This window comes from Danio rerio, chromosome 6 (genome assembly GCF_052040795.2).
Source record: "Danio rerio strain M-AB ecotype USA chromosome 6, GRCz13ab, whole genome shotgun sequence".
NCBI lineage: Eukaryota > Metazoa > Chordata > Actinopteri > Cypriniformes > Danionidae > Danio > Danio rerio.
In genome coordinates this window covers 28249143-28270679 of record NC_141026.1, presented here as the reverse complement: position 1 = coordinate 28270679, position 21537 = coordinate 28249143, and the positions used below count along the sequence as shown (strand labels likewise).

The window sequence follows — 21537 nt, the reverse complement described above, 5'->3', positions numbered from 1 at the left end:
AGATGATCCCGTCCCATACAGCCGCAATTGCACGGCTCAACGATACTTTGTAGTGTGCAATTTAACTTAAATGCCTCTAGTAGTCGCCAATGGAAATAAAACAAACACACACAAGAAATGCACGTATGCTAGGCATAAGGTTGGCGTGGACCAACGCACATTCTCACGTTCATTTCATCGTTAGTAAATCCAAACGTGAATGTAAAATCTGGTGTACATTGATACATGAGGCCCCAGGTCATGTGACTAAAGTGATTCAAAGCATCTGTCCTTTCAGAAGCGATTCGAGACCTGGCAAATCTGCGTTTGACTGCAAGGGTTGAAAAAAATAAATCCTATCTCATGTAGCCTAGTGGACTGTGCATGTGCATAGAGTAACTGTGCTACAAATGAGTTCAAGTATCAGCCTGTACAAATACTCTGAAATTATGTATTTTAATAATGTTACTTTTTTTATTATTACCGAAACAAGACATATTTATTCACAATTGTGTTCATTTAGATGTCAGACCAATGATAAAAAAAACATGTTACAAAAACAGAGCCTTAAAAAACTAACATCTATAGCTGTATTACCCTGCTTTGAACCCATTATCTCAGAATGCTAGTCTGGAATTCTCACTGCTTCACTATATCAGTTGAAGTCTCAGTTTTACAATATAGAATTTTAAACTGCAATTTGCTAAACTGTTTCTTTGCTGAAGCTGTTCCAGAACAATAAAAAAATGACCACTTGATTTCACAGTAGAGATGGTTTTCGAAACGTTTCAAAGCTTTGACAAATTTGCTTTAACTGTTTCAGTGTTTCATGAAGCCTCCTTTTGCCCACCTCTACCAGTTATAAAAGACCCACAGATTTTAGACAATGGCTGAAATTGCACAGTGTGAGTAGGGCTTCAAGGGCAATCTGGGAGTACAAATACACCCACCTAAATTAGGGAGAAAAGAGTAGAAATCAGGTGTAAATCATGAGTAACCAAAGAGACAAACAATTCCCCATATACTTCCATTCATATGCACACAATTGCGTTAGACCAGAAACGCAAGGTCATGCGTCAAGTTTTGCCGATTGGTGCATTGGAAAGTTCAAGCTTAGGGAACTCTGACCTGCAAAATCGCATCACTTGACAGTGTGAGACCAATCGAGGATCAGAATATGACCTCTCTGTACAGAAATTTAAAAAATGGACCAATCGCTCACTTTTTTAATGTCTAATCATCTTGTTTAATCCCGCCCTTTTTCGCAGCACCGTATGACAGAATTTCCCACGCTCAAACTTTAGTGTGACTGCGGACTCATTTATTCAAGAAAAACTTGCAGCCTTTTTGGTGTGGTTCATTTAGGCAGGTGTAAAAGAGGTATTAATACTTGGGTGTGCACCAAAAGCAGACCAAACAAGTGTACCAAGATCTGCTTAAAGAGGTGGTCTTGATTCACTTTAAATATTTTTTGTTCAGGTGAGAAAGTGAAACGACATTGCACTGACCTGAATGCAAAAAGTACTTGGCTTTTTTAGACTAAACAGGCTGTAGTCAGCTGCGACATGCAAATGTGGAGTTGTGAGGAGGTCCATATTGCCTGCTGACTTTTCTTCTGATCTTTGTTTACTTCCATGGGTTGCGGAAATTTTTCTGCCCAAAGACAAATGTAGTTGTTATCATGTGACTTTTTAGTTCATTTCAAGTGGTTTGTTTTAGAGAAGTCTGTCTGGTGAGAAACTGAGCCAAAATAACTAATAAATGCTCATCTATCATTTTTAACCTCAAAAGAATGTATACTACAGGTGTGAAAGCACCCTACGTTCCATACTGCGTAGAGGGCAAAAAACAGTTTAAGAGCAGAGTAGTATGTCAATTCATTAGTGTTCATAAAACAGTACAATAATAGAACTATGGAATGGGAACTTTTAACAATCTCATAAAACCATGGGGAGGGTATTTGAATAACATGCAACTAACCCGGTAGGTCGTCAATGCGTTTCAATTGCAAAGGGTCATCCCTACATGTACAGTATGTCCTAATCCCTTCAAAAAGTTAGATGAACCCTTCTGAATGCAGTGTGTGACACCTAGAATCATGAGAGCTCATAGTGTATATCATTTGTTCATTCTAAAGGGCTCTTCAAAGTGGCCAGTTTGTGGCCAACAACACATCACTACAGCAGCCATGATTGTTTTAACTCCAAGGACCTCTTTGGAGGGTGATATATCCCATTTGGAATTAACCAAGAGAAAACAATGCACAATTGTTTGAATTTTATTCATACTACACAAATTTAATTATGTAGAACATATCTTTTATAATTAATTTAATTTAATATTAAATTATATAATTAATTTAATATATAATTTATAATTTTAAACAAAATGCAGTAGCATTTGACCTCTAAAGATACTCTAGCAACAGAGGCTAGAAGCCATGGTCTTTAACCTCTTTGATAAAGCAACCGTCTCCCATACAAATAATTGCTGGTTCAATACCAGCTCAGACCTGGTTGGCTACAGTAGGATTATTATTATTATTATTATTATTAATATTTTGTTGGTTTATCTTTCAAAATCTTGGCAAGATGATTGTGATTCTGATTGGTTGTCAATATTTTTCAACCATGGCCTAAAAGTAATCTTTATTGGAGCGATTTCACCTACTTTATTTTATTTCACTTCTTTTTTTCGTAGAATACCAATGGCTCATATAATTGCATAATTATATATTTTTTCTTTTTGAACAAAATCTGGATTTCAACAACATGATAATAAGTGCTCTGGTTGAGGACAAGCTTCTCGCACAAAAAGGTAAAATTTCCTGCAAAAGATACACTTACTGACATAATTATATGAATAATGTGTGAAAGGGAAAGCCACACAAATCAATTTATTTGATTTATGTCATGTCTCACGTATATCATGCATCAAGTGCTGCTAAAGTCTGTGAACAGTGCAGCTATTTTCAGACAAAAAAAAAAAAAAATGAAATGCAGAACACAGGCAACTATTTCACTCGCCATTGGTCATTACAATCTCTGCTGGACACACAGTACTTTTTTTCTCCAGTTTGCCTTGGTTAGAGGTAAATAACCTCCATGCAAATTGGTTTCAGTAGCCCTCAGCCCCTCTGCATCCTTTTGCATGCTTTAAATCACTCACAGCATTCACCTGCGCTACTATTCAGTAACAAAAATAAATAATAATAGTAATGATAATAATTAAATTAATAAACAATAATAATAAAAAATACTTGCCTTAAAATATTTACATGCTTTGCAGTTTGATAATGATCTTCACCAGATGATAGACATTCTTAAATCCTCAATAAATGTAAATTTCCCAGCAATTTAAAAGTTTTTTGAAATTATTAGTTAATTAGTTATTGCTTAATGTGTCATATTTAACTTTATTAGTTTCAAAAGAACACTGATTGATTTTTCAGCATTCATATAAATTATGAGCCACACAAATGATGAGAAATTAGAGCTAATTATACTGTTGTTGGTATGCATGAATCAAGCAAATGTTGTCATGTAGGCTAAAGTAAACTGTTCATTAAGACAAGGTCAGAAGTAGGGTTGGCTCTTAAATTCCTCAAACTTTCTTTTTTGAAAAAAGAAAATGTTTTATGCAAATGGTAAAAAAGGTCTGTGCATAAGCCTTAGATCCCAGTTGCATTTGTTGCTCAAGTGAAGGTATAATAATATTGTAAATTACTTCTCTTTATTAAAATACAACCAAATAATACAGGTTATAGTTGGATTTTTTGGGTGTTTAAGACAGAAACAGTTAAAGCAAAATGGAAGAATGAATAGGAAATACAGGAGTTTCTGTCATGGTTTGATCTGCATTTCTGCCAGAGCTGTTGTCAGTATTGCTTGAATTGATGGGATTGTTTAAGATTGTTCATAAGTTTAATCTGTTGCTAGTTGCTAAAGGTTAGGTTTAACACAGACTTTTGATGCTAGTCAAATATAACAAATATAGTTTTGTTTTGAATAATGTGTACATATTTTGTGTTTGTATATTAAGTATATTGAAGGTATAGTTGACCCAAAAGTAGCGACGCAGTAGGTAGTGCTGTCGCACAGCACAGCACTATAGTAATATACATACATACATACATACATACATACATACATACATACATACATACATACATACATACATATACACGACTTCTCTAGTACTTACGTGTATCAGCCGCTAGGTGTCACTAGTTCCTTGTTGAATATGTAATAGTTCAACAGTTAAACATCACATTATTCAGAGTACAGTATTTATTTATTTACTTATTTATTTATTTTGTTATTTATCTATTTATTTTTGTATGCATGTTATTATTTTTTTAAGTTTAAGTGTAGAGTTAAAGACATATTAACGCTTTATAATAACAATGTTATTATATTGGTTTGTTTCAACTAAAATATGGGTAAAATATTTACAAACACAACTTTTTCTTAATAATTTTAATTAAAAGATTTAAAACAATATTGGGTTTGCCCTTTTTTTCTCAAAATCCATGACTAAATGAAGCTAAGCTTGTTTAATTACTTGACTGAAAAAACTATGCTGTATTTTGGATTTCTTTTTAGAAATAAAATATATTTCATCAAAACTAAATGTTAAAACATAAGCAACATACACTGAAAAATTATCATGCACAACAATAATTTACCATATGGACACTTTTATGTTGAAAATAGAACGCTATATTTACAGACCCACTAATTAAATATTGCATAATAGAGGATAAATAGTAGTGTATGAATTGGGACGCATCCAAAGTTTATTTATCAAATGCACAACAATACAGTATGCAGCAGTAATTGCTGGCAATGAAATATCTTTTCTGCAGGCTCCAAAGAAATTAGAACCCACACTTGCATAGAGCAATTAAAAAAGAAAAATGGCGAAGCAGTGGCACAGTAGGTAGTGCTGTTGCCTCACAGCTAGAAGGTCACTGGGTCGCTGGTTCGAGCCTCGGCTCAGTTGGCATTTTTGTGTGGAGTTAGCATGTTCTCCCTGCGTTCGGGTGGGTTTCCTCCGCGTGCTCCGGTTTCCCCCACAGTCCAAAGACATGCGGTACAGGTGAATTGAGTACACTGTAAAAAATTTCCAGGTTTTCACAACAAGTTACTGTAATTTTTCACAGTAAATTACATTAGTATCCCTTCACAGTATTTAACTGAAAAATTCACCGTAATATGTTGTATTCATAATTTTATTGTGAACTTACGGCAGGTAGCATGATTACAGCAAATTACTGTGAAAAGGGATATATCTTTTGCACGTTAGTTATCAAAATTCAAACCTTTTTTAACTCAACGTAGAAATTAATACAAATGAACTTTTAACAGATAATAACAGAGTTATAGCCCCCAAAACGATTTGGTTACCAACATCTTTTTGGTTGTACTGCACCTTTATTTAATTTTATACAGTTAACATAGAATAGGAAATAATATTTAATGAACAACTGTGCTTAGCCAAAACATAATAAACTGGAATAAAAAGTAATTAATTAATGAAACCAAAGACTGTTAAACAGCCAACAATTATTTTAATGGCAGGGTAAATGTCTGCTTTAGACGGTTTCATGAGTATTGGGCACCTGTCATCGCCTGGAGGTCACTAATCTCAGAATTAAATATATATATAAATTATTATTTTTTTTATCTATATAAATAAACCACAGATTAGAGTTTAAAACAACTACATTCTAGCATGAAAAACTTCATTTTCGGACGCATATAGAGCCATCGAAGACGGGGCAATTGTCCCAATGTCTAGCCTGAAGACAGGCGCCTCTCGGCGGATACATGAGTAATGAGCGCCGTTACCGCCTGGAGGTCATAGATCTCCGCTACCGGCAAAACACACTTAAAATTACACACAATCTTTACTAACAATCCACAGATTTGAGTTTTGAAGAACTACATTCTCGCATGAAAAAGTGTTAAAACTTTATTTCATTACATATTACAAGCAATATTTATAATATTATGTGCCTTCTCATCCACCATTACAGCTTGATGCAGCTTGGTGCGAAATGAATCCTGGGAATAAAAAATAATAATTCTCAATACACTCCAAACGAACTTTATTCTTATTGTTGAAGTCAGAGATATGTAATATTTTGAATGGCGAAGAAAATAATTAACTTTATATTTCAATCAATATATTACTTTTGCACTGCTTCGGTTCAGGACTCGTGTTACATTGAATCAGATTCAGATATTTTTTCAGACGTGTTCATGAGCTCATAGTCATGAACAAGCAATTCGTGTACAAGCAGTACACGAACCAAGCAATATGATGAAATATTAATGAATTATATGTTTGCGTCTTACAATATTATACAAAACGGAATCGTTTTCAGGCGAATTCGACTCTTTACTGTTCACTTAAAGGAGCCGATTCATTGAACAGAACTGACTCGACTCGAACGCAAACAAGCGCCATCACCAAAGACAACGCTTGCGTCGTCTCTTCACCCAACGGATTCATGCTCGGTAAGTGTTAAAATATGACTTTTGTCCGTTAAATGATTGTTGTATGTGTATTTCTGTATAGTGCATGTCATTTAACAGGAATTTACCGAGTACTTTAGTTGTACTCGCACGTACAGGGTTTAAGCGCGCCTTTTTTTAAAACAAGAAATTAACGACGCCAGATGGTGCTTGTAGTGTTTTCTGAGGTATTAGCATAACGTTAACGTTAGTTCCTGGAAAAAGATAGGGAATTTTCTTTAATTAACTTCTTGTTAACTGCATTTTCTGTTTCAGTACAAGACTGAAGTGAAGGTGAAATGACTAACGTTAAAGTTAAGGTAAGCTCTGACCTTCACTTAAGTTAACGTTACTGTTACGTTAGTCACCATCATGTACGTTAATTTTGTTCACTGTAACGTTAACGTTAAGTTAGTTAAATAAACTAAACTCATTATGAAACAAGTCTTAACCGTTAAATGAGGCTTATAATACAATTCAGTTGTATTCTTTTAAACTAACACTAACACAGTACATATTGTATATTTCTCACTAGTGTTAATGCAGTGCTAACATTTACTAATGAGAACTAATTGTATATTGTCACTAACTGTAGATTTTATTTTTTGGTGTTCAGGTGTACCTGATAATAGCTGAAGTGTGAGGTGAGTAAATTCCGAGCACACAAATATAACCTAAATTCATTATCACAATCTAAACCTATATATATATATATATATATATATATATATATATATATATATATATATATATATATATATATATATATATATATATGAGTATGTGTGTGTGTGTGCGTGTGTTAGGTTGATTCTTATTCTACTCTTATTATATTCATATTTTTTTGCAGCCACAGCCATTGATGTTGAAACACTGATGCTACCAATCAACCATCGCTTGATTATTAAAGGTAATGTTGATGCCTTCCTCATTTTTATTAGATTTTTAAATGTCAGGTTTTTCACAGATTTGTTGTGAGCAGTTTCTTGTACAAACTCTTTTTCTTCTTCCAGAAGTTCCACCAGTACCTCCAGTAGTGGTAAATATTAGACAAAGATTTTTTTAAACTATAGTTTTTATTTTTATTAGCAATTTTACTGGGCATGTGTTTTTGTTTGCTTGGTTTTTAATAGGCAGAGCATGGAATGTCAACTTTGTTTCTACAAACAAATTTAATTATTCACAAACACCTCTAATTTAGTCCTTCTTTCCCCCTTTTAGTCTTATTCCTTGGAGGGTCGAGTGGTCATGGGACCTCACCTGGGTTTCACAACTGACTTTGGATCTGGTCTGAAACTGAAGTATGCTGAAGATGCCTTTTGCACTCTGGAATTTAAGGTAATGTCAACAATAAATATTGTAACTGAGGGCTTGTTTTGGGGGGGGGTTAAACAAGGAATGTATAGGAGCACAAGTCATGACTCCCCTTGTCCCCTTGTTATAAAGGGCCGTGTTGCAGACACAATTTGTTTGTCTGTGCTGGAGACCAGAGGGGAAGCTGTCTTTGAAAGGATGGGGCTCTTATACCATATGTGAAGTTACCTATTCAGGTGAGTGGATTACATGCTAGTCATTGCAAATGCATAAATAGTGGGAAATTTTTACTGGGCAGCACAGATTAAGTGAAACTCAAAAAACGTTGAAAACTATTTGGAATATTTGCAAAAAACTTGATTGAAATGAATACAACACAAGTGCTGTATCACTTCAATCAAGTTTTTTTTGCAAAATTTTCCTAATATTTAAATCATGAAAAATTAGCTTGATGCAAGAAACATCCTGCTAGTATTCAAGAGCAAGTGCTGTGATGCATGTGTTAACTTTACAATAAGTGTGAACCCAGCGTTAGATTATAGTCTGTAAACAGAAGGTGTAAATCAAATCAACTGTTTTAAAATGCTCTGCCTAGGTCATTAAAACCACTATTTGTTGTTGGACTGTTGTTGATTGTGTGTTTGTGATGGAAATGTTTTTCAGATGTTTTTGTTTAAATGATTGCAGTTTGACTGAGCTACAGTATTGTCAGCATGTTCAAACTGAGCTAACAATAATTTTGCTCTGTAGTGCAGCAGTAGTGTCCCAGTAGTGTTGTATGAAGCTAACTGTTTGTCTGCCCTTTTGCTTATAGGTGCTTTTTGGGCACCAGTTTGGAGATGGAAGACAGACGAAGTCAAAGAAGCAGAGAAGACACATCAACCAGCAAGTGTGTAAAATTATCAGGAAAATGATTGACCTTGAATAGACGACTGCCTAATTTAGCAAGAAGTTTTGTCTCTCTCTCTCTCTCTCTCATGTGTGTATGTATGTATATATATATATATATATATATATATATATATATATATATATATATATATATATATATATATATATATATATGAGAGAGAGAGAGAGAGTGCGCACTCTGAAGCACTGCTTTTTATATGTAAGCTACATATGATGTCAGATTTTTTTATTAATATGTTCTTATAGTATTTTTTGAGGCTTCACTTTCACCTTTTGAAAGTTTTCTGAAATGTTTACACAGATGTCATTAAGCTGTTAAATAAATCTGTAAAATGTATGTGTGTTTGTTTTTATTTTGATTTTAGAGTCTTCTCAGATCACCCAAAAATGAAGATTCTGTCGTCATTTACGCATCCTCAGGTTGTTTGGACACAAAAAGGAATATTTGATATGTTTATTCCTGTGTTTAACAAAAAAAAATCATTTTTAACAGAGCTGGAACAACCTGAGGGTGAGTAAATCAAGATAGAATTTTCATTTTTGTGTGACCTAAAATTGCTTTGAAATTTTAGAGCACCAAACTGTTAAATTACAGTAATCCGGGATATAACTGTAACTTTACAGTTAAATCAGGTATTTAAACTGCAACCTACTGCTAAATCACAGTAATCGTTTTGCAAATTCACAGTAAAATATAATTAATTCTACAAGATAATACAGTGAAATCACAGTAACGGACTTTGTTATCTACTGTAAAGTTACAATATATTGTTGTAATTTCACAATAATTTAATGTGAATTTACATACAGTAATTTACTGTGAAAGTAATGCAATTATTAGCCAGTAATTTACTGTGAATTTAAGGTCAAATTTTTTACAGTGTAGGCTAAATTTTCCGTAGTGTATGAGAGTGTGTGTAAATGTGTGTGTGGATGTTTCCTAGAGATAGGTTGCAGCTGAAATGGCATCTGGTGCGTAAAAACTTGCTTGATAAGTTGGCGGTTAATAAAAGGACTAAGCCAACAAGAAAATTAATGAATGAATGAATAAAAAGAAAAATATATGAAGAAGCACATACAGTAAATGTAGAAATTATGCAAATACTGCAGTAAGCCTTATAAATATGTCACTTGAGGCAAATAGTGCTAAAAGTATACGTACACTCTAAAAACTGCACAAATTCAAACTCTGGGTTAACTTTCGAATTAAAGGGATAGTTCACCCCCCAGTTGAAGTTAGAATTATTAGCAGTATTTTGTGTTTTATTTCAGCTAGAATACAAGCAGTTTTAAATTTTTTAAACACAATTTTAAGGACAAAATTATTAGCCTCTTTAAGCTATGTTTTTTTTTTTTTTTTTAGCTAGTCTACAGAACAAACCATCGTTGTACAATAACTTGCCTAATTACCCTAACCTGCCTAGTTAACCTAATTAACCTTGTTAAGCCTTCAAATTTCACTTTAACCTGCATAGAAGTGTCTATAGAAATGAAACATATCTAGTAACATTGTTTACTGTCATCATTGCAAAGATAAAATAAATCAGTTATTAGAAATGAGTTTAGAAAAACTATTATAATTAGAAATGTGTTAAAAAAAATCTTCTTTCATTAAACAGAACTGAGGGAAAAAATAAACAAGGGGGGCTAATGATTCTGACTTCAACTGTGTGTATGTATATATATATGGGCAATATTACTTGAGTAGCAGTGAGATAGGGCTGTATATCAGCACTGGTGGGAGGCGACCTGAGGCCACAGGTTGAGCATTGCTACAAGTGTGATATTGCATGTATACAACAGTTTGACAGCATAATCATGTGTATAAAAAAAAAAAAAAAAAAAAAAAAAAACACAGAGAGCCTCAAAAACCCTTTTGTATGAGGAACTATTTTTTTCCCACCATTTATTCACATCTGCAGCTGATGTCAGCACAGCAGAAACCGTTGCTACATCACCAACGTCACTTTAGAGCTAGTGTTTGAATGATTATCTAGTATAATATCTAGTGATGGCAAAACAGGTGATTTTGCTCACATTTTAAGATGATAAGGCTAAACAGCATGAAATGCCATCAATCTACAGAGATATCTCAGTATTTCTACGTTGCAATTGAGATTTCACAATAATTAACCCCGAAAAAGCCAAAGTAACGCAAACACTACCAGTTTTTGTGGTATAAATACAGCACTACAACATACAAAAGAGAGAGATCAGGTAAGTGAGATCCTTATAAATAAACTGCATAATTCTAAACAACTAAACAACTACATTCTCAAAAAAAAAAAAAAAAAAAAAGCTCAAAAGTACTTTAAATTGTCCAACAGCTGCAATATAATGGTCAAACAGTAGTGTCCTCTGCTTGTCGCTGTATGTGGGTGCGAGTAGTACACAAGGGTGAAGTGTGAAGAGGCTGTACGAGTGTTGTTATTTGCAGAATATCGCACAGCTATAACCAACCGGTTTCAAGAACCAGACAGAGCTTCTCCAAGAATTTGAAATGATCTTCCACTATACTCAAAAACATCTACTTTGGAGTCATTTCAAAGGTCACTGAAAACACAATTTCTTTAGCTTTTAATCATGTGTTGTGTATAAAACTTTGGTACCCCTTGTGGTTGGTTGAAAGTGTTTTAGAAATAAAATTAAGTAGAGTTGAATTTCTTCAAAATATCTTCATTTGTGTATCCGAAAAAAGAAAATCATTAAGATTTGGAACAAGTAAAGGGTGAGTAGGCTTAAATGATGACAGAAATTTTGAGTGAACCATTCCTATAACCTAACATGAATTCAGTAATCATTGTTTTTACAAAGTTGACTGAAAAGTGCATCAAAAATGTGTTTATTTACATTTCAACCCATTAAGTAACTTTATTAGCAAGTAACAGACCCGCAGCACAGCTTGTTAAGATTTTTCTTAGTCAGACCAACAACAAAGCATCACTGTATCCACACGTCATGAGAGACAGAGCGGAGTCTAGTGGCGACCCAGCAGAAGCTTGCTGTCCTGCGGTGAAGAGGACACACGGCTGTGGGTCTCTGTGCTTGAGTTCCAGAGCTCAGTTCGGGTCACACATTTCTGCAGGCTGCTTCCCTGACAACTGCCAACAAAGGGAGCATTGAAGAGAAGCACTTTGATGCCTAATCTACATGCGTTTGTACAGAGAAACCGGAGCCGCGTTAAAGGAAACAGGTGCAACTAATTACAATGCTCTACAGTCCTTTCTCTTTCCTTCTCTATTCCCTTTCTCTCTGTATTTATCGCTCTCCCTTTCATACGCTGACTCGGATCACAGAGGCCTCGGAGCGAAGCACAAATGTTAGGGCGCATAGAGGGCGCAGTCTCTCCCGCACACCAGACATCAAAGCTGGCCACTTAAAAACATTCCGTGACACTGCTGGCTGGCCCAGCTCACCAACGTGAAGCTGGCCGCCATTGAATAGCTTGATTTAACCTGTTGCCAAGTTAAATTAACCCACTTTAGTTTCATTCTTTTCAAAGTCTTGACCTGTGGCGGAAAAAGTCAAATATGTTAAAAAAAGAATAAAAGAGATTTGCCATAACAGTTTAGCTTGGAATAACCACATGCTTGCTGTGTTTTCCATACTGGTTGTTTATTGAATATGCTGAGAATTATAAAAAAGTACTTTCTGACAGTAAAACAGCTACGGATGTGAACGGTGGCAATTGATGTTATTCGTGTGTTTATATTTTTTCGACATTACTTGGTCAGGTGATTCATAGAAAACTGTTATACCGAATTAATGGGTCTTTATATGATAATTGTTATAATTTGTTGTTTCTCAAAAAGAAATGACATATGTTACTATTAAAGATTCATACACATAATTATGCTGATAGGAAATCTATAGGCCTTGAGTAATGTAAAGTTCCATTTTGGTGTTTGCATCAAATGTAATTTACAGAAGTGATTTCATGTAATAGAATGTCAATTTTGTCCAAATTGAAATGTTTGCATGGTAATATTTCATCAACATTCAGCATATTGTGAATTTACGTTTACATACTGTGTATATGTATAGTGTATATTAGGGGTGTAATGGATCACAGTTGATCCGTGACCTATGCAGATCACAACCAACGCACATGCCCTGAAGATTAATAACTCTTTTGAACTTGTGGGTCAATCCAATATTTACAACAATCAAGAGTGTGACTTTTCAAATTGCTTTCTTAGGATATCACTTAAAGGTGTTTTCTGTCACTGTTTGTTTAGCCTGCATTAATGCATTCAGTGTAAAGCGTCACAATTAACCATTAAAAGATCATGATCTCAATTGAAACCCATGCAACATGAATGATAAATGATATTTGCATACTCTCACCTTAGAATTATAAGGTTCTATCTGATAGTTTTTGTCAAAATTGAGTTATTCACTTATTCATATTAAATGACAGCTTATTTTCATTGTGTTTTTTTAATAAGTTGTTTACATTTTAAGATTGTGTATATATATATATAAAAAAGTTTTATCTACAAAGTCAAACTCTGGCTTGGCTCTATAAGGTTCTTTCTTTGAGCCAATCAGCATTTTGCACGAGGGCCAATCAGGATCAGCTTTCTTTGTCTTTTCACCGGATTGCTCCATGGGGGAAAGTGGGAAAGACTAGAAAGAAACACAAAATTAGAGTCAACTAAATAATGCTACACCACATTAAATTAAGCAGAAACTGAAAATGTGTGTAAATGTGATGATTTAAAAGCGTTTTTTTGACATTGAGATGAAATGTAACATTTTACATTGTTAAAAAAAGAAACAATTCTTTAAAAATGTAAGCAATATGTAACTAAACTTTAATCTTGATTTATAAACATGTTTGTACATGTGTGCAATGACTGTCGTTACATTGTAATTACATCGTAAATTTATGATGGTTTCGACCATGATAATATTTATAAAGGTAAATGCTTCTTTTGTATAGTTCATGTACTGTATTTGTATATTTTTAGATATTTATGTAATTATACAAAATACAGATGTAATGTAATTACGAACTATTATCTTGAACATAATTACATTGCTATTACATTATAAACACATCCCAGAAGCTATCAATGTGTATCTGTGTATATGTAATGTACAGTGTGTATTTATAGTTTATACTTAAATATACACAGTACACATGTAAGTAATCTGCAATTAAAAACTTTTATCTTGTATGTAATTACTGGCTTTTACATTGTAATTACGCTGTAGTTACATCCAAGATAATATATGCAAATGTTTCTTTGCATATTTCATGTAAAGTATTTGTTTCTTTATAGTCGTGTGCATAAATATACACAGTACCTATGTAATTACAGACGTTTATCTTGGATGTATTTACTGTGTTGTTACAGTACATTGTAATCACTATGTCATTACATTGCAGTTACAAACTTTTATTCATTCAGTCATTTTCTTTTCGGCCTAGTCCCTTTATTAATCTGAGGTCTACAAACTTTTGTTTTGATGTAATTACTATGTCATTACGTTATAATTACTACATTATGACATTGTAATTACATTGTTAGAACATTGTTTTTTATTTTATTTTTTTACATCTAAGATAGTATTGTAAATTTTTTTTGTTTATTTCATGCACAGTATTTGTAAATCATAAATATACACACATATATATATACACAGTAGACATGTAAAGCCTGGTTTATACTTCTGTGTCAAGTGACCGGCGTAACTCACGGCACAGGCAACGCGCGCAGCTGTGCATTAATACTTCTGCGCGCTATCTCTGTTGGTCTGCATTAACACTTCCAAAACGCTAGTTGCCAGTGATGTGTAAATGTTCCTCTGTGTCGAGTTTCTTTGCTTCTGTTTTGCGTTTCCTAAACACTTCCTGGTTGTACATGTGACTCAAACTCGCTCATTTTGAGGCAGGAACCGGCGGACGTGCAACAACTTTAACTATGAGGTAAACACAAAACAAAACTTTCCATCCAGAGCTCCTTCACGGGACTCCACACTTGTAAACAATCGCTCGCGCCATTCGCGCGGCTCTCGGTCCCGCCCAGACTCGTCAGCGATACCAAGCCGACCAATAATAGAGCTTGCTCTATGCGTCGTTGCGACGTGTAGTTACAAATTTTGAGAAGTGCACGTCAGCCACGCCGACGGCCACGGCGAAGGGCTATGCGTCAGCGCCGTAGCATACGCCGGCATTTGACGCAGAAGTATAAATCAGCCTCAAGATGTCATATGTGATTACATTCTAAAATATTTCTTTGTTTATTTCATGTATAGTATTTGTTTATTTATAGTTGTGTGCATAAATATACACAGTACTTATGTAGTTACAAACTTTTATCTTGGATGTAATTACTATGTTGTTACACTGAAATTGCCATGTCATTACATTGCAATCACATTGTAGTTACATCCAAGAAAATATTTTTAAATGTAAATGTTTCTTTGTATATTGCATTTAGAGTATTTTTTACAGTTGTATACATACATTTAGACAGTACACATGCAATTAGTTTTATATTGTGTACAATTACAGTGTCATTACATTGTGATTACTAAGTGATTACATTGTAATTACATTGCTATAATGTTATAAATACAGCCAAGATACTATTTATAAATACCTTTCTTTGTATATTAGTACAATACTGAACAGTCTTTGTGTATTTATATGTAAATATACACAGTACATGTAATTTCAAACGTTTATTTTGGATGTAATGACATTGTAATTACATTGGTAAACTATTTAATGTTATCTGAGAGGTAATATGTAATTGCTATACACACATGTAATTACTTTTATCTTGTGTACAATTACTGTGTCATTATATTGTAATTTTATTGTAGTTACACCAAAGATAATATTTTTAAATGTAAATGTTTCTTTGTATATTGCATGAATGGTATTTGTTTAATTACAGTGATGTATACATAAATATACACTGTACACGTTATTACAAACTTAATTACCATGTAGTTATATTGTAATTACCTCCAAGATAGCATTTTTTAAACCTAAACGCTTCATTGTAAATTTCATGTACAGTATTTGTGTATTTATACATGTATATACGCAGTACATATGTAATTACAATCTTTTAATTTGGATGTAATTACCAAAGTCTTAAACATTAAACCTTGAAGGGCAAATAATTTAATTCGTGTAGTATATAATTCAATAAATATAATTCATAAAAGTATATAATTTATATTTATTAAATACAAATGAACACTGGACAAAATATTTAGCACAGCCTTGTATGATTAATTTGAACAAGAAAAAAAAATCATATTAAATGGAAATGAAATAAATGGAATTGGTAAATAAATGGAAATCAACTGACTTTTGTCTGATCCCTTTTGTGCTGATCCGAAAAATTGTCTGAACCAACTCAAAAAACGTACTGTGATCCAAGCTTTTGTGATCCGTTACACAACTTATGTATATAGTCTAAATATGCTTGGCTTTTCAGTTTTAGGTTTATACGTGAACCATTAAAAACAATTTAGGCCCCACTTTATTAGGAGGCCTTCACTACTAGTACTTACATTAAAAAAAAATATTATTATTATTTATTGTGGTCATATTGTAGTGCACAACACCATAAAGGTGGGCTATGGATAAGGTTAGGGGACAAGTCTGATGATACGGGTAGGTTTAAAGGTGCCATATACTGCCATGGTTTATTAAGCTAAATTGTTTTCTGATATCTACATAGTAGATGTATGGCTTCGGTAAGTTCAAAACATCTCTAGAAATACATTTATTACTCCATAAAATACCATTAGAATCAGAAGGTGATTGACCATATATGGCTAATGTCGTAATTGTTAATAAAGGTGAAATATAATTAACCTTGACAAAAGAGACTGATAGAGATGTTTGGCATTGTAATTTGAAGCTGTAGTAAAATGAAAACACTGCTAGGAATTATTATCAACCTCTGCATAAACATATGAGATTTGAGCAGAATGTTTGTTAAAAAATTAGCATCAAATTTCATAATAAATATGATTAATTAACAAAATTAACAAAAGATGTAACTAAACATAACTTATGCCTCTTCAGAGCGGAGATCAATAAATGTATAATATGTATAATATATGTACCTTGCATTTTGCGTCCTGGGGCAATATTGAAACATGTCTTGTGCTGTTGTTGCGGTTGTTGCTAGGTCAGATATGGTTGCGGCCGGAAGGTAATGAAAATGATTTATGTTATTTATTAAATTTCCCATTAATTGTATTTTATTAACCTACACCCCTACCCCAACCCTAAACACATCTGTCACAGTAAAGTAAAAACAGTAGTTGTTGTACCAGGTATTATTTATTTATCTATTAAATTACCCAATAAATGTTATTTTTAACGTTTACCAATACCCTAACCCTAAACCCAAACATCTCAGTACTGTAAAAATATTAATTATTGTATAGAATGTCATAAAAAAAATCTGCTATATTGATGTGCATATCGCACGTCCGGCCGGCTGTGTATCCTATCAAGACTTTACATGTCGTTGGCCAGTAACGCGCAGTAATCAACTTGGCTCGCGTTTTTAAAATAAAAGTCTCACACACATAGTAAGTGAAATGTATGCTCAAAATAACGAAGGGAGGAAAATGCTCAATTTTGTCTCACTAAAAAGCGTTGTTGCTTTTTGAACCAGCATGCATATTAATGATCTCAGGGCTTGATGACATGGCTGCTCGTCAGGTCCGGATGAACGACCCAAATTAGGAGTTCATGCAACTGCAGATTGTATGGCCTTTGAGTCTAGCCACAGTTTGTTTTGTCTTCTGATTGGCCCATTGTCCACAGGTGTTTTACACTCTTGGAATTTACATGAAAACAAGGAAACATTGTTGTCTAAGGCTCACAGTATATATCCATTTCAATATAGCCTACTGATCTTTTAATATTCTATGCCTTGGTATACCCAGATTTTCATTCTAGGTTACCTTTAAGGGTGGGCTAAACAATGTAATTATGAAAACGTGTGTATAAAATAAGTGCATTGTAACAAATCATTTTGTTATATTATTTTATTTGGGGCGGTGTGGTGGCACAGTGGGTAACGCTTTCATCTCACAAAAAGAAGGTCGCTAGTTCAAGCTTCGGCTGGGCCAGTTGGCATTTCTGTGTGAAGCTTGCATGTTCTCCCTGTGTTTGCATGGGTTTCCTCCAGGTGCTCTTGTTTCCCCCACAAGTCCAAAGACATGGGCTATAGGTCAGTTGGGTAAGCTAAAGAGTCCATACACTCTCGGAAAAAAAAGGTACAAAATTGTACCTTTTAGGGTACAAGTAGCCCATCACTGGGGTGGTACCCTAAAGAGTACAATTTTTGTACCTCTATTTAGAATACTGTTTAAGATTTATAAACACATTACACAGGCTACATCAAGTCCTGCACTTTATAAAGTCCAAAGTGTTTGTCTTTAGCCAGAATACTCAATCATAATAAATAATTTGTCATTAACATTTTCTCTGTATTTCAGAACAAAGACAGTGTTTCTCTTGAAATTGTTTCAACAGTGCAGAAAACCAAAAACACAAGTAGATTCCTCCTCAACTTCCTCAAGTGGAGTGTGTAATTTGTTGTAACGCAATATGTTTATGCTTTTGGTAAACATGACATGTAAGGCACTCTGCATAGCTGGAAAATCTTCTTTGATAGTCAATAATTATTAGGACCAGTTATTTTGTTATTTAAAAAATTTGCTTCATGCATGAATGAGAGCAGTGTGCTGAATTAACTTGATGATTGTGATTATCCAAGAGCATATAGAAAAACAAAAAACAAGGTTATTCACTCTGATAACTGGAGTAGGTCGAGGCTTGTCACCATCCACAGTTCATTCAAAACATTACACTGCAGAAACATCAAGGTGTTCTTTAAATGAGATGGAGATGTCAAAAATGTATATTCGTCCACACCACGCCCGGCCAATCGCAATCCCATCAACTCTGAAGACTGCTGCGACTCGTCTTGTTAACACAGTTTTCCAGTCGGCGGTGTCCCCCTGTACTTGAACTGTCGGCTATGGTGAAGATGGTACACTGTAAATGACAAAGCAATAATTACATTCATATCAGTCACTCCATCACTGTTGAAGAGAAAATCAACATGCATAGAAAGTAAAATTATTAAAATCTGATTTGGAAAAAAAGCTATAACAGTTAAAAAGACTAATATACATTTCATTCATTCATTCATTTTCTTTTCGGCTTAGTCCCTTTATCAATCAGGGGTCGTCACTTATCCAGCATATGTTTTACGCAGCAGATGCCCTTCCAGCTGCAACCCAGTACTACAAAACATCCATACACACTTGTTCACACACACACACACACACAAACACACACACACACACACACACACACGCACACACACACACACACACACACACACACTTACACACTACAGACAAATTAGATTACCCAATTTACCTATAGCGCATGTCTTTGGACTTGTGGAGAAACAGGAGCACTTGTAGGAAACCCACACGAACATGGAAAGAACATACAAACTACTCACAGAAATGCCAATTGACCCAGCCGAGGCTCGAACCAGCGACCTTCTTGCTGTAAGCCACTGCGCCATCCTAATATAAAGAATATCAAGAATTATAAAATGCATGTATCACAGCATATACCAAACAAAAAAAACAACTTACGCACCTGAGCACAACGAAATGTTGAAGTCTCTCACTAAACAAGGCTGGCAACATGAGAAGTGCTGCCGTAAAATCAATTTCTGGAACATAAGATGTGACATACAAAAAATATGAAGGAATCCATCCAAAGCTATAATTTAATAAGATTAATCAAGTGGAGAAAGTTTTTAAAATAAACTTATTATTTTATATATATATATCAATATGTATCAATATATTTTGAAATAAATAATGACATTGACATCAATTGGAGGGGCCAATTAATTCGAAGTAGGCTACAAAAAAAAATAATAATAATAAAAAATTGGTGGGATTTCAAAGGGCCCTCTCCCTAGACGGGGCCCTGGGTAGTCAGGTCCACTTTCCCCCCCACTACCACGCCCATGGTCTCTCTGGTGACTTCTGATATAGAGACTTAGCCAAAGGAAAATGAATGATTTTATGAATGTATTCATTGTATTGCCAGTGATCATCATGAGTTGTTCTTCCTTAAAAAAGGTGACCTTTTATTTTACAGGAAATACAGACACCTGGTACTTTGGACCAAATCAAAGTGAATAAATCAGTGTTTTCTGTTATAGTGCTCTATATGACCCTTGAACTTTTGCTCTCACTCAGATGTAAACACTCAGCGATCACTCACTCACAATCTGGACAACTGGATTATGAGTCGACGAGTCACATGTCTGGTGTCATTGTGCTAATGTCTCAAGGGCCTGCAGTGATCCTCCAGCTGGAGAAAACTGAGAGGCCTTCAACCTCTTCCCATCTTTCCCATACAATGAAGAGGTGTGACTTACCCTGAGCCACAATGCTTCGGGGTGTCAGGTTCAGTCTATGGACCACCCCCTGTATTCTGTAACTGCAAACTGCCTTGATCGGTAAGATAATATAACTGATGTTAGCAGCAGGACAATTAGGGTGGGGTGGAAATGTCAAAACCTGTGAGTATCATTCACTAGAATCTGAAAAGCGACCAAATCAGAAACAGCTCGGAGCGCAGACAGGTGTCTCAAATCAAAGCTGAGGACTCAGAAAAGCCCTGTGAAATCTGACCGGCCAGCTGGGTGATTTGTCTTCCAAATAGAGTACAGAAAAGTTTGTGAAGATGAGGGTTGAAGGAGACTTTTGCACTATTGTCCCAATCTCACCAGGAGCCTCGATTGCTCCTCAGAAGAAGAGGATATAAATTTAGAGCATTATTTATGCCACGCATTTTATTTCCCAGCGTTCTTCTACTCTGTTTGACAGCAGAAATTTGATGCAGAGGCAAATGGCCAAATCCGTAAAGATAAATCACATACAAATGTAAGGTGCTCAAAAACATAATGCCTTATGGCTGCAGGAGAGTAGTGGTACACCTCAAAATCACTTACAGATTTTTGAAAACAAGGCTATAAGCTGACCTTAGCGTTTGGTGAAGTGGAGCGTATTTCCATTTTGGTGGCAGGTCATTTTGTGGCTGTTTAACAAGCGACAGATACGTATGAGTTCCAATGGCCACTTGGCTTTAAAGATCTATTTATAACCTAATGCTGCGCACAGCAGGCTTGTCATCAACACACCGCTGACCAACCACCAGTCCTAAACGACTGATAGACACACTGTGTAAATCACTGTGTCCACTTTAGGAAGTTGATACAAACCACAAGGGGCTGTTGACCAGCCACACTTAAATGTGACTTTGTTTTTTAGCAGCACAGGCTGAAATTTCCTCCAAGCTCTGTTCGACGATCAGGCTTGCAACTGGACAGCGAATTCATTGTAAATCATGCATTAGTATAAACCTCAGCCTCGAGATTGGTCCGACAGAACATGACTTACACTCTCATCAGTGTTGGGTTGAATCCAGTTTGCCGTACGTTTCATATTTTGCACACTGACTGATTAAGTAGAGCATTAGAGAAAGGAATGCAGGTCTGAGTTTGGGTCTCTGGAGGAAGAGGATGAGGAGGTAGAGGTTGGGTCAGGGTGGGATTAGGTCGGAGCGCACTTCCAGCCAAACTTGCCTCTCAGGTTTACTGGAGTCTTGGCCTTCCACTATTGCAATGTTGAAATACTCAAGTCAGGCTGTTATTTAAATACCAGAAAACTTTTATCTTTATTAAACAACATAGCTTTATTACTGCAATACACTAATAGT

At 34.7% G+C, this 21537-nt stretch overlaps 1 protein-coding gene and 4 long non-coding RNA genes across 7 annotated transcripts in view; 3 read left to right on the top strand and 2 right to left on the bottom strand.

Annotated features, from left to right (window-relative positions):
• kyat3.2 (kynurenine aminotransferase 3, tandem duplicate 2) overlaps positions 1–21537 on the bottom strand; it is an 808585-nt gene that overhangs the window by 30479 nt on the left and 756569 nt on the right. The window lies entirely within an intron of this gene.
• Positions 1–21537, top strand: part of LOC147836362 (uncharacterized) — a 145493-nt gene that overhangs the window by 19439 nt on the left and 104517 nt on the right. The window lies entirely within an intron of this gene.
• LOC147836363 (uncharacterized) lies at positions 4769–10587 on the top strand. The gene is made up of 2 exons (XR_015493691.1): positions 4769–5088; positions 9608–10587. It is a non-coding gene; the product is annotated as an uncharacterized LOC147836363 (long non-coding RNA).
• LOC141386273 (uncharacterized) lies at positions 6415–8766 on the top strand. 2 transcript variants are annotated; one of them, XR_015493681.1, is made up of 8 exons: positions 6415–6503; positions 6777–6820; positions 7117–7144; positions 7351–7410; positions 7514–7539; positions 7722–7838; positions 7947–8050; positions 8629–8766. It is a non-coding gene; the product is annotated as an uncharacterized LOC141386273 (long non-coding RNA). The 2 variants fall into 2 exon arrangements; XR_015493682.1 differs by lacking the exons at positions 6415–6503; positions 6777–6820; positions 7514–7539 and having other exon boundaries at positions 7036–7144.
• On the bottom strand, positions 17769–20899 carry LOC147843525 (uncharacterized). Its single transcript, XR_015492923.1, has 4 exons — positions 20801–20899; positions 19399–19474; positions 19256–19322; positions 17769–18777 (listed from the first exon to the last, which is right to left on the bottom strand). It is a non-coding gene; the product is annotated as an uncharacterized LOC147843525 (long non-coding RNA).